Consider the following 11,910-nt stretch of genomic DNA (forward strand, 5'->3'; position numbering starts at 1 on the left):
CTACCATCTTATGGGTGGAAAGAGTTTCACACCTCAGCGGAGTGTGGTCTTATGCCTCCATCAGGACCACAGTGCAGTTGAGAGATATTTACTGGGAAATATGAAAGAAATAAAATGAAACCATTTTAGGTATATACCCCTAATGAGTGGAGACACCTCACTGTCCCTATTAATCTTAAAAACACCCTGTATGGTAACTAGTCTTATTATTCCTATTTTATAAATGAGGGAAATGAAGATCAGAGAAGCCAGTGATGTGTCCGAGGTCACACAGCAGGTAAATAAATGACAGAGCCATGATTTGAACCCAGGTCTGCTTGACTCTAAAACCTATGTTCCTTGCTCTACATCTGGCTTCCTTCTACATGTGTGTCAGGGAGGGAGGAGAGACATCACCATGTAGTAGTGAGATCCCAGTGGAGACTCCAGGGTGTCCAATATAAGTGCTAGGTCCCTGTATTCTTCCCACTTGGTGACCTTCCCTCCATCCTCCACACTTTAGCTATCAGGGCCTTGGTTCCTCAGAATGACCCTTCAGAGGTTCTGGTTCATTTCTTGCTCTAAGAGTCTATCGATATTCTTCTTGTCACTTTACGTTGGAACCCTGCAACCTACTCTGACCACACGCCCAAACACAAAGCTGCCTCCTCGTCTAGGGCTCCACAGCTGTCTCCATCCCTCCTTCCTCGTGGGAAGACTCCAGCCCCACTACTCGGCCCCTCAGTGGGTGTGGTCCCACTGCGGGAAACTGGACCTTGCCCTGAGATCCGACATAGATGCTTCCCAGTAAGCTTCTGCCTCAGTATGAGGGCATAACTCAGTATAAGCTGGTCAGCTAAAAGCAATCATATGCTACTCAGTTTATGTACAGGACAAAACCTCTTCTTTAATGATAGAAAACAATCATCTCAAACAGATGGTTACTGTAGCCCTAGCAGGGAAAGAAATCTCCACCCTAGCTTCTCGCTAAGTACTTGCTGCATGGGTTGTGACCTACTAAGGTACGTACAGGAATTCCCTTCATGTCAAAACTAAAATTCCTTCCTTAAGAGCATTCATGTAATGGATAACAGCAAACATTCAGCATTCATTTATGAAGATTTTAAACCAGGAGCAACACCATCCTCTAATCCAGTCCAGTTTCACAGGTGCTGCTAAAGCAATGCTAAAAGATTGCCTCCTCAGGATTCACTAGGCCTGAGGATTTTCTGTGTTGAAAGGTGGGTGTTAGGAAATGCAATGAAACCTTGTTAGGTTGATATGAATTTGCAAAAATGGTATAGCCGCTATTTATCATCTCTTTTTCTTTGATGAAAATATTGGCCAATCCAAATCCTCTGAAGTGCTCTGTTTTCTCCAGCTCCTTGCATTTTAAATTAACAAGGTGGTTTTATTAAATGATGCTGATTTCTAGCTAGTTGGGTCACCTTAGAACATGGCCTCATTCCAAAACATGTAAAAATAGAAGGAATGCAAATGGGGTCAGCACTCAGGTATGTACAGTCCAGGACTCTGCTATTGATGGGAACCAAGAGATGGGTGATAGCAAAGGATATGTCCCTCTTTGGTACCAGCCTCCGAAAGATGGGGATTCCCCAGATTTCTTGAGATTCCTTTAGTACTCTACCTAGCACCCAGGAATTCATGCCAATATTTTTAAGAAGTTGAGCTTCAACTATTAGGTAGCAAAATTGACCAGAATTATGTCTGCTTCTACTCTCCTGGGGATTAACTGCCTCACCTGGACGTCTGGCTTCTGGATACTCACTTTTGGTGACCTTTCTGTCTTTGACATATGTCTTAGTCAGTCCGGCATGCTGTAACAAACTCAAAGACTGGATGACTTAAGCAACAAACATTTATTTCTCATGGTTCTGGAGGCTCAAGATCAGAGTGCTGGCATGACCAAGTTCTTGGTGAGGGCTGTCCCCCTCCTTATATCCTCCCATGGCCTTTTCTTGGTCCTGGTTGAGGGAGCTGGGGAATCTCCAGTCTCTTCCTCTTTTTATAAGGGCATTACCCTGATGACCTAATCTAACCCTAATTACCTCCCAAAGGCCCCACCTCCAAATACTATCACACTGAGGGTTAAGGCTTCAACATATGAATTTGAGGGGGGAGGACACAATTCAGACGATAACACAGACCATTATCGTAATTACTTCAATCTTGCCTGGGTCAGTTAAATGTCATCATTGGCTTCTGCCATCGCGAAATCCTATCATCTCCATTGATACCGGGGCACCCAGTTCCACCACAGCATCTCCTATTGTCAATCCTGTCTACAGAAGACAACCACATTAAACCCTGAGTCACGGGAAAGTGGTCCTATGTCAGTGGGTTCTCCCCTTCCGCCCTTGTATTTATCCCTTGACACCCCTAACTATCCAAGCATCTTAACTAAGGCAAGGGCAGTCCCGGTCTCAACCCTAGGCCCAATGCTGCCCATTCTCTGTTACACTCAGTGAATAAGAATTTATGGAAAATTCTAGGGCCTCTCAGGGATCCTCAAAGAGGAAACCATGGGCCCCTAAGAACTTGGAGTGGGGGTGGGTGGCCCTTGACAACATGATGAGGTAAGACATGTCTAGGAGGAGGCTTTGCTGCCTGGCTGGATTCAGCGGCTGCTGGCCTGGACCAGAGCTCCTTACCTTCCCTGTATTCTGCTCCTTTTCGTCCCCTTGGGGGTTGCACCACCGTCCCCCACTCACCCCGTGTGCTCTTCGTGCCCACCCTCTTACTGATGCCCTGCAGACAGTCACCAAATCCGTTTTGCCCCGGACTCCCACTTCAGTGGGTCCTCGTTCCTCCGACCCCAAGGCCGCCGCCCCAACTCCAATCGCCTGCCCTCTTCAGCCCTCTGATGGCAGAGGCCCTGCCTCGAGGGCCCTGCTGATCCCAGAAACTATTTTCCTCTTCCTGCTGTTGCTGTTTCTCTGTCTTACGGCAGCAGAGAGCATATTGTCCTCATATGGTCAAAGGTAGCAGAGTTCCGCAAGATTGCTCCCCTAGGACACAGCCATTTGTCCTAGCAAAGGTCTTGGGAATATTGAAAGTTCTGCCTTTGGATTAAAGCCTGCACTAGTATCTGCTCTTCTATCTGAGTGGACCACATTCCTCCCTCAGACTGAGGGCCATTACTGAATAAACCAGCAGGGGGCAAAGATGCTCTAGTAAATTCTAATTGCCTCATTACAAAAGTGGGGAACATTTGGAAAATACAGATAAACCAATAGTAGAAAACAAAAATCATCTGATATCCTGTACATCAGATAATCCCTCAGAACATCATGGCATTTTGTTTACATTATTTTTTCCCTCTACCTAAATGTAAATACATTTTAAATGTTGTATTTCTCTACATACTATCTTGTTTCTACTTTGTAACAAAATCTTGTAAAGATCTTTCCAAGGTGTTATTTATTCTTCTATGGCATTATTTTCTAATGTTTAAATACTGCAAAACACATGGACAGTATACTTCATTGTGGTTTAACTTCTGTGCATACAGTAGGGGAGGAGCAATAATTTTCCCTCTACCCGTCTAGGTTCTTGGCTGAGACCTCCCCCGCCCAACCCCGTAATAAAAGACAGATACACAGGAGTAAAACACGTTCAACAACATGGATACCTCCTGTGTACAGGGGAGAGACCCAGGAAAACTGAGTAACTCCCCCAAACGGCCCAAGCTATCACGTTAAATACCATCTCCAGCTAAAGACAAAAGGAGATGTTAGGGGGTCGGGGGTAGTTATGGGAAGTGACCAGGAAAAGCACAGTAAACAAGGGTAAGGTTGTGATGCAGATTTACATCTGCTTTCTCCATTGATAAGAGTTCCTGGGGATAAGGTCATCCCCGCCCCCCTCACCACACCCCCTTCCTGGTACAGAGCTGGAGACACCCTTACAAATGGAGACTTCCCTTAGAAGTGTAAATGTATCTTTTTTTTTTTTTTTTTTTTTTTTTTTTTTTTGACCACTATCTTTATTCCATGTACAGTATTCATTAAAATGCTATTAGGAAATCAGGATGTAATCCTTCTATGTTTTTTGTTTTTGTGGTACGCGGGCCTCTCACTGTTGTGACCTCTCCCGTTGCGGAGCACAGACGCGCAGTCTCAGCGGCCATGGCTCACGGGCCCAGCCGCTCCGCGACATGTGGGATCCTCCCGGACCGGGGCACGAACCCGTGTCCCCTGCATCGGCAGGCGGACTCCCAACCACTGCGCCACCTGGGAAGCCCGTAAATGTATCTTATAAAAGAATAACTCCTACTTGGTTTTCAGAGCTTCTCCTCTGTGCACCTTCTCAGAAATAATCAGCCCCAAATGCTCAGTAGGCCAAAGAGGCGTATTTTGGGGTGGCAAGCTCTGCTCCCCTTCAATACCATTGATAAGCCCTTTAGTTTAGGGGCTCAGTGACCAGAAGAGGAATTGCTGGCTCAAAGGCAATGTAATCCTTTTAGGTTTTGGACACGTATTGCCAAGTTGCTTTCCAGAAAGACAACTCCGCTGTCTCTGGAAGTGTGAGAGAATGCTGCTTTGGACTTGTCATCTGCAACACTGTTCCTATCTTTTGAAGTCTTTGCCAACTTGACAGGCAACATATTACTTCAGAGTTATTTTATATTGTACCTCTTCAAAAATCCAATGTAAAAGAAATATTTACTGAGCGTTGATTCATTGTCATATTCTGTACATTAGGAGCCCAGGAGGGAGTAAGACAGATACCATTCCACTCTCCCTAGTCTCATGTTCTAGGGAGACGGGGCATGCCAGAAACAAAGTAAACTAATAAACTAGCAGTTCTGGTTTGGATGACGTGTTACAGAGAGGAAAGAAACAGGGCAGTGTGTAATAGCTAGTAAGGGGCGTGTTCTTTGGCTACTGATGAAATTAAACATTTCCCCCCCAAATGCTCATCAGCTACTGTTTCTTCTTTTGTGAACTGGGGTGGGGTGGGGGATTGGGGGTAAAGGGTAGCTGATGATAAAAAGAAAACCACAGGCCCCAAATGGCATCACTCATGCAACAAGCTCATGATACCAAACCTACATTTAATACCTGATCGAATCAGTTTTAACCTCTCCCAGAAAGATAATCTTAATCAACCTGTCTGTAATTTTCTGGTCAGGCACCAGTAAGGTAATCTGTCCCATAGGCTCGCTCTATCCCCCAGAGGAAGAAGGGGCCATCTGCATGATAAAACCCTTGCCTTTCCTTGCAGCCATAATGACGACGTCCTACATCTTGTAAAGAGCAAACTCTAAGCATCCGCCATTCTCTCTGGACTGGCAACTGTGAAATGCTGAGGAAGCCTTGCACTAGGAGGAGGCCTGTCTGTTCCCTGTCTCACCACAAAAGCAGATACCAATGCAGCAGGCCCAGTATGGGCACATGCTCTCCCCCTCATGCTTACACACACACACACACACACACACACACACACACACACACACACGTGTGTGTGTGTGTGTGTGTGCGCACGTATAGCAAGGTAAGCCATTGCTTATGATAAGGGCAGAAACAATCATCTCAAGTCCCTGAGCAGAAGCCCTGGACCTTCCCACCACCCTTACACAGAGTCACAGGGAGGAGGCTTCAAGCCTAAAAACCTATAATTATAATGACAGTGCACAGTCTCATTTTGGAAAACGTGAAACGAGAAAGCCTTTGAACTCCAAAATCCCTCGCCCACAACCTTTCCTGTCACTGCCCTTTCCCTGAATTCCTGAGTAGCCAGGAGACAAGGTGAGCTCTGTAGGGTTAACTCTATCTTCTAGACAGCGCCTTCGCCATTCATCATGTTTAGGACAGGCTCTGTCATCCTAGACGGGTATTGGGTCTGGAAGTATTGGTGGGGAAGGACGTGCTTTTTCACACCTATATATTTTTTTAATTTGCTGCAAAACAGCTTCAAAGCGGCATCAAGGGAAATATTTGTATGAGGTGAGGAGTGAAAACGAGGCCACAGTCCCACCCCACTCATACAGCAAGTGCAGTCATTTTTCCTCCTTTTCCTTTGGGACATGCCATCTGAATGACACAGTACCGTTTAGAAGACTTGTGTACACGTAGTTGTTGGTGGTAGTATCAAAGATAAACAAAGCCAGACACTAAAGTGGTTAGCACAGATTTTAATCCGTAACATACTATTGCAACAGAGAAGACAGTCCAGCATGAACTTTGATTTGTATGGAGGTGACTGGGTGCTTTAAAAGGAAAATGAGGGCGTAGGGAAGGGAGTAAGTGAAGGCTCAATAGAGTCAGGGAAGAGAAAAAATTATAAAACGTGGGAAGTTGGGGGGAGGATAGTCGGTCTGTGTGAAACCCATCTGGGTTTATTAACTGGTGCCTGTCAACGTTAGGTCCTACCCTACCACAGAGCCTGGGAGACACGGACCCTATGCTCAGTTGCTGCCTGGAAGAAACAGTAAATTCTTTTGGCAGCCTTGACTTTTCTCAGACAGATACTTTAAAGGGGACTAAGGTCATCCTTGGGAGGAGACTCTGAGCTATCAGAAACTATGTTAGTGTTTGTTCACGTCTTTATAGACCAAGGTTGAAGCCTGAGAGGAGGCTGGCTAGAGTATGGTCAAGAAGAGAACCTTTGTCAGTAGACCATGAGGGTTCAGTGGGATGTGACGCCGATCACAAGCCCACAGGATAGAGCAGAGGGAATCTTGTGTACCAAGATGGGAGGGGCTGCCTCTTGTGGGATGGGAGGGCAGGGCCCGGGCCGCTCACCGTGTGCACTCTTTCTTTCCGCTCAGCTCTGTCTACTCACGCATACAAAACAGAGTTCTGGTGAGAATGAACCGGCAAGACAGCTTTGACAGGGAGCAAGAATTCAGAAAATGGCAGTGGGCAGCCTGTGAGATGTGTGTTGGAGAGCACCCAGGCCCACCTCTGCACCCTGCTGTCCAGAGGACGGCTTGTGGACTGCTAATACATGCCGATATGGCACTCAGGGACTTCGCTCTTCCCTCCTGGGCAGACTCTGAGTCACTGCCCCGCAGCCAGCAACGTGAGGCCCTGGAGAGCACAGGGCCAAGGGCCACTGGTCCTTTGCGTCAGATCCAGATAGCAAGTCAATATTTTCCAGGTTAACTTTTGGGGTAAGGGTAGGGGCGGGCATGCTTGTCCTCACTTCGTGCTCAGTAGCTCTGGTTGCAGTGTGGCTCAGGAGTCTATATATTTCAGAGCTCCCCAGGAGATTTAGGCTACCAGGCCTCCAGATACGGAGGCCTCGAGGTTCCAAGAACCTCCTTGACTAAGCTCAGAAATCCCACAATATTCCCTCCACCACATTCTGTAGGTCAAAGCAAGTCACAGGCCAGCCCAGACTCAAGAGGGTGGAGAAACAGACTCCACCTCTTGATGGAAAGACTGGCAAAGTCCAAGTGCAAAGGGCTGCACAACTAGTGATGGGAGGAATTGTTGGGACCTTTTCTGCAATCAATTGACTAATCTACTTAGAATCAGTATTTTACCACTTCAAGTGCCAAGGAATTATTATTGAATACTTGACCATGTAAGGACTCACAGCTCCTCCTTTGGCCATGTTAAAAGGACATCCAGGGCTTCCCTGGTGGCGCAGTGCTTGAGAGTCCGCCTGCCGATGCAGGAGACGCGGGTTCGTGCCCCGTTTCGGGAAGATCCCACATGCCGCGGAGCGGCTGGGCCCGTGAGCCATGGCCGCTGAGCCTGCGCGTCCGGAGCCTGTGCTCCGCAAATGGGAGAGGCCACGACAGTGAGAGGCCCGCATAACGCAAGAAAAAAAAAAAAAAAAAAAAAAAAGGACATCCAATCGTTCCTCTCTGAAAATGGTTGCTTGCCATGGTTAGTAACTGATTATCATGGTTACATGGTATGTTCGAGAAGCAGGCCTTGGTCTGGAATTGAATAGCACCATCAGTCACACACAGATACGTTAATTAGCATTCTTGCTTTTACACAACAGAATCCACTCAACCAGTTTAAATTAGCAACAATTTATTATAGGTGTATTAGGTATGTTAGAAAATCTGTGGAAAAGGTAGTGGAACAGACTCTAGGCTGGTCTTCTTGGACCAACTCTGGTGGAGAGGCAAGGGACAACTTAGCAATCAAAGCTGAACACAATGACATCAGATTGGCAGAAGCTAAGTTGTATGTCTACACCTTAGCAGCAAGGGAAGCTAGGAAAGGTAGGGGTTTTAGAAGGGGAGGAGGACATAAAGTTCTATGGATTTTAATGGTCTTGTTACACAATTGTTCCATTACTCCCCAAAAAACTCCCTTCTGGGGCTTCCCTGGTGGCGCAGTGGTTGGGAGTCTGCCTGCCAATGCAGGGGACGCGGGTTCGTGCCCTGGTCTGGGAAGATCCCACATGCCGCGGAGCAACTAGGCCCGTGAGCCACAACTACTGAGCCTGCGCGTCTGAAGCCTGTGCTCTGAAACAAGAGAGGCCGCGATAGTGAGAGGCCCGCGCACCGCGATGAAGAGTGGCCCCCGCTTGCCACAACTAGAGAAAGCCCTCGCACAGAAACGAAGACCCAACACAGCCATAAATAAATTAATTAATTAATTTAAAAAAAACTCCCTTCTGCAATCCCTTTATAGTGATACCCTCCCCCCACCACTATACTCTGGCAACCACTGATCTCTCCATAACTCTAGTTCTGTCTTTTCAAGAAGGTCATATAAATGGAATCATATGGTATGCAACCTTTGGGACTAGTTTCTTTCACTCAGCACACCTTTGAGGTTCATCTAACTTGTTAAGTATGTCAATAGTTCATTTCTTTTTATTGCTAACTAGTATTTCAGTGTATGAATATACCAATGTTTGCTTATCCATTTACTGGTTGAATGATATTTGGGTTGTTTCTTGTTTCTGGCAATTACGAACTGAGCTGCTATATGTGTCACGTACAAGTTTTTGTGGGAACATAAGTTTTCAATTCACTTGGGTAAATACCTAGAAGTGGGATTGCTGGGTCATGTGGTAAGTATATGGTTAACTCTATAAGAAACTGTCAAACTGCCTTCCAGAGTGGCTGTACCATTTTGCATTCCCCCCAGCAATGAATGAGAGTTCCTGTTGTTCCACAGCCTCACCAGCATTTGGTAGTGTCAGTATTTTTAATTTTAGCCACTCCAATAGGTACTGCTATGGACTTTTCTCTGTGTGTGTCCCCCCAAAATGTACATGTTGAAACCTTAATCCCCTGTGTATGGTATTAAGAGGTGGGGCCTTTGGGGGGTAATTAAGTCATGTGAGTGGAGCTCTCTTGATGGGATGATAAGAAAAGATAGGAGAGAACTGGCCTTCCCTCTCTGCTCTCTGCCATGTGAGGCTACAATGAGAAGATGACCGTCTTCTCCATAGTGGTGTCTAATAGTGCTGTAAATTTGCATGGAAATTGTTGGACATCTCATGGAAAGATGTTGAACATCTTCTCACATGCTTATTTTCCATCCGTATATTCCCTTTTGTCAAGCATCTGAGTCTTTTTAAGTTGCATTATTGTACTGTTGTTTTGAGAGTTCTTTATAAATATTCTGGATGAGTCCTTTGCCAGATTTGTGATTTGTAATATTTTCTCCTGGTCTGTATCTGTTGTGAGAGGCAATTTACCACAGGCCCTGTGTGTCCCAGCACATTTTTACTGGGTGAGGCCTTAACCACGCTTTACCCTAGCCATCTCTCACCCTGAGGGTTGTGCTGTCTCACACCAACGAAGAGCAGGCTCGCTTCTGCTTGTTGTGAAAGCAGTGAGTCCACCAAACTCAGCATCTCCTCCAGTCACACAGTCTACTGTGTGTGCAGGCACCCATGATGGGCCCTTTACATCACACCGCAGGACTTTGGTGTAAGGGGCTGGTACAAGCATCACACAAACACTCTGGCTACTACTTTTGCAGTGAATAATAATGTGCCTTGTCTCTGATTCTGTAGCCTTGTGTCTTCTGCCAGCATCCATGAAACAATAACAGGCTAACTTGTTGGTTTGGAAGTAGGATAAAACCTCAGATCCTGCCCGGTGCTTGACAGCTTTGGAGATAAGAGGGGGAGGCTGAAAGAGACAGGGATTTCCGGAAGAGAAAGGATAAGGGCCCACACAAGCCAGGCTAGAGAATAGGAGAAGACTTCCTGGGATCCAGTAGGGAATGCTCTTGCCCAAATGGTGGGCAAGTGAGGAGTTAAGGATCCCTCACTGTCCTACCAGTTAATGAATGATGTTAGAGACTAAGTGGTGAGAGGCAGGAATGAAACAAGCCACCTGACTGGTACCTTAGTTCTTTCTCCCCCACCACCTACACCGCCCGGGGCCCCATAGCTCCCATCTCAAGGGAAAGGTATCCATACATGCAGGTTATTAGCCTCTAGGCAATGTTCCCCTCAACCACCTACTTTTCTTGTGACTTAGTATCCATTTCAGAAGTCACCATTCTCTAGGGCATTTTCATTTATGACACAAAAGTTCCTCTGCTGGATACCTTAGTTCTTTTTCCTCCCCAGTTTTATTGCGATATAATAGACATACAGCACTGTATAAGTTTAAAGTGTACAGCATAATGATTTGACTTACATAGGTCGTGAAATGATGACCACAGTAAGTTTAGCGAACATCCATCATCTCATATAGATACAAGAATTAAAGAAATAGAAAACAAATTATTTTTCCTGGTAGTGAGAACTCAACATTTACTGTCTTAACAACTTTCATATATAACATACAGCAGGGTCGATTCTATTTATCATGTTGTACATTACATCCCTAGTACTTATCTATCTTATAACTGCAAGTTTGTACGTTTCGACCACCTTCCTTCAACGCCCCCCCCCGGCACCCCTCCACCCCAAGTCTAATATCCTCTTGTACTAGTTTTGGTACCTTAGTTCTTGATCCCTCTCCTCTGGGAGGGTAGAGGAAGGGCTGTTATCATGACAATAACATTATCATGACAATGGGACAGCCCTGATCCCTAGTTAAAGGGAATATGGCTGCTGAGTCAAAGGGTCTCCTAGGCTGAAATACGCAGTGTCAAAAATGAGGATGTACAACGTTAGGCAATGAAAAACATTAAAGGTTCAATAGTTGAGCCCAAGTGGGCAGCCACTCAAAATTAAAGGAAATGGAAAGCCCTGTTCACTGGTGCAGAGCTGCTCTCTCCCTCCACACCCTCTGACGCCTCCCTCCTCCTCTACCCAGATTTCAGCTGCTTTAAAGAACAAAAAAGGGGAACTTGCAGGGGGAGGGACTCAAACTTTTATGACTGTTGGCAACAAGCGTCCAGGTCACCATTCTACCCAGTCCTTTGGCTGGAGAGGGCGCTGGGCGCACAGGTGGCCAATGGCCTTGAGGTCTCCAGGGTGGAGCTCCTGGGACTAGGAAGCAAATGAGAAAAAGCCTCCAGCTATTCCCTTCAGGCTGGCCTCCTCCAGTCCCCTCCCCCTCTTCCCTCCTCCCACACCTGGGGCTGCCCCGTGCAGATGCTAAACAACCTGGTCTGTGTTCCCAGAGGGAACAAAAAGAACCTAAACTCAACTGTTAGAGCTTGAGTAAAACTCTAGATGAGGGAAGACAGTTCAAGTGATCTTGTAGTTAGAGCCTACTGTGCCAATTCAACGAGAAAATGTATAAGGTAATTGATGTGTTAAATGCTTGTACTGTACAATAAATGCTCATAAAGAGTCAGAGGAGGGACCTATCTCCCTGGCGGTCCAGTGGTTAAGACTCCGTGCTTCCACTGCAGGGGGCGCGGGTTTGATCCCTGGTGGGGGAATTAAGATCCCACATGCTGCGTGGGGCAGCCAAAAAGAAAAGACTCAAAGGAGGTCCTTCCATTCAGGGCGTTGACACAAGTAGAAAGGTGCTACTGGGACAAACGCCTGCTGTTTGCCACCTGTGTGTGTCAGGGG

At 46.4% G+C, this 11,910-nt stretch overlaps 1 protein-coding gene across 1 annotated transcript in view; it reads left to right on the plus strand.

The window, feature by feature from the left end:
- Positions 1-11,910, plus strand: part of LOC103069305 (uncharacterized protein MGC39606-like) — a 24,288-nt gene that overhangs the window by 309 nt on the left and 12,069 nt on the right. The window lies entirely within an intron of this gene.

This window comes from Lipotes vexillifer, unplaced genomic scaffold (assembly GCF_000442215.2).
Source record: "Lipotes vexillifer unplaced genomic scaffold, Lipotes_vexillifer_v1.1 scaffold481, whole genome shotgun sequence".
Lineage (NCBI taxonomy): Eukaryota > Metazoa > Chordata > Mammalia > Artiodactyla > Lipotidae > Lipotes > Lipotes vexillifer.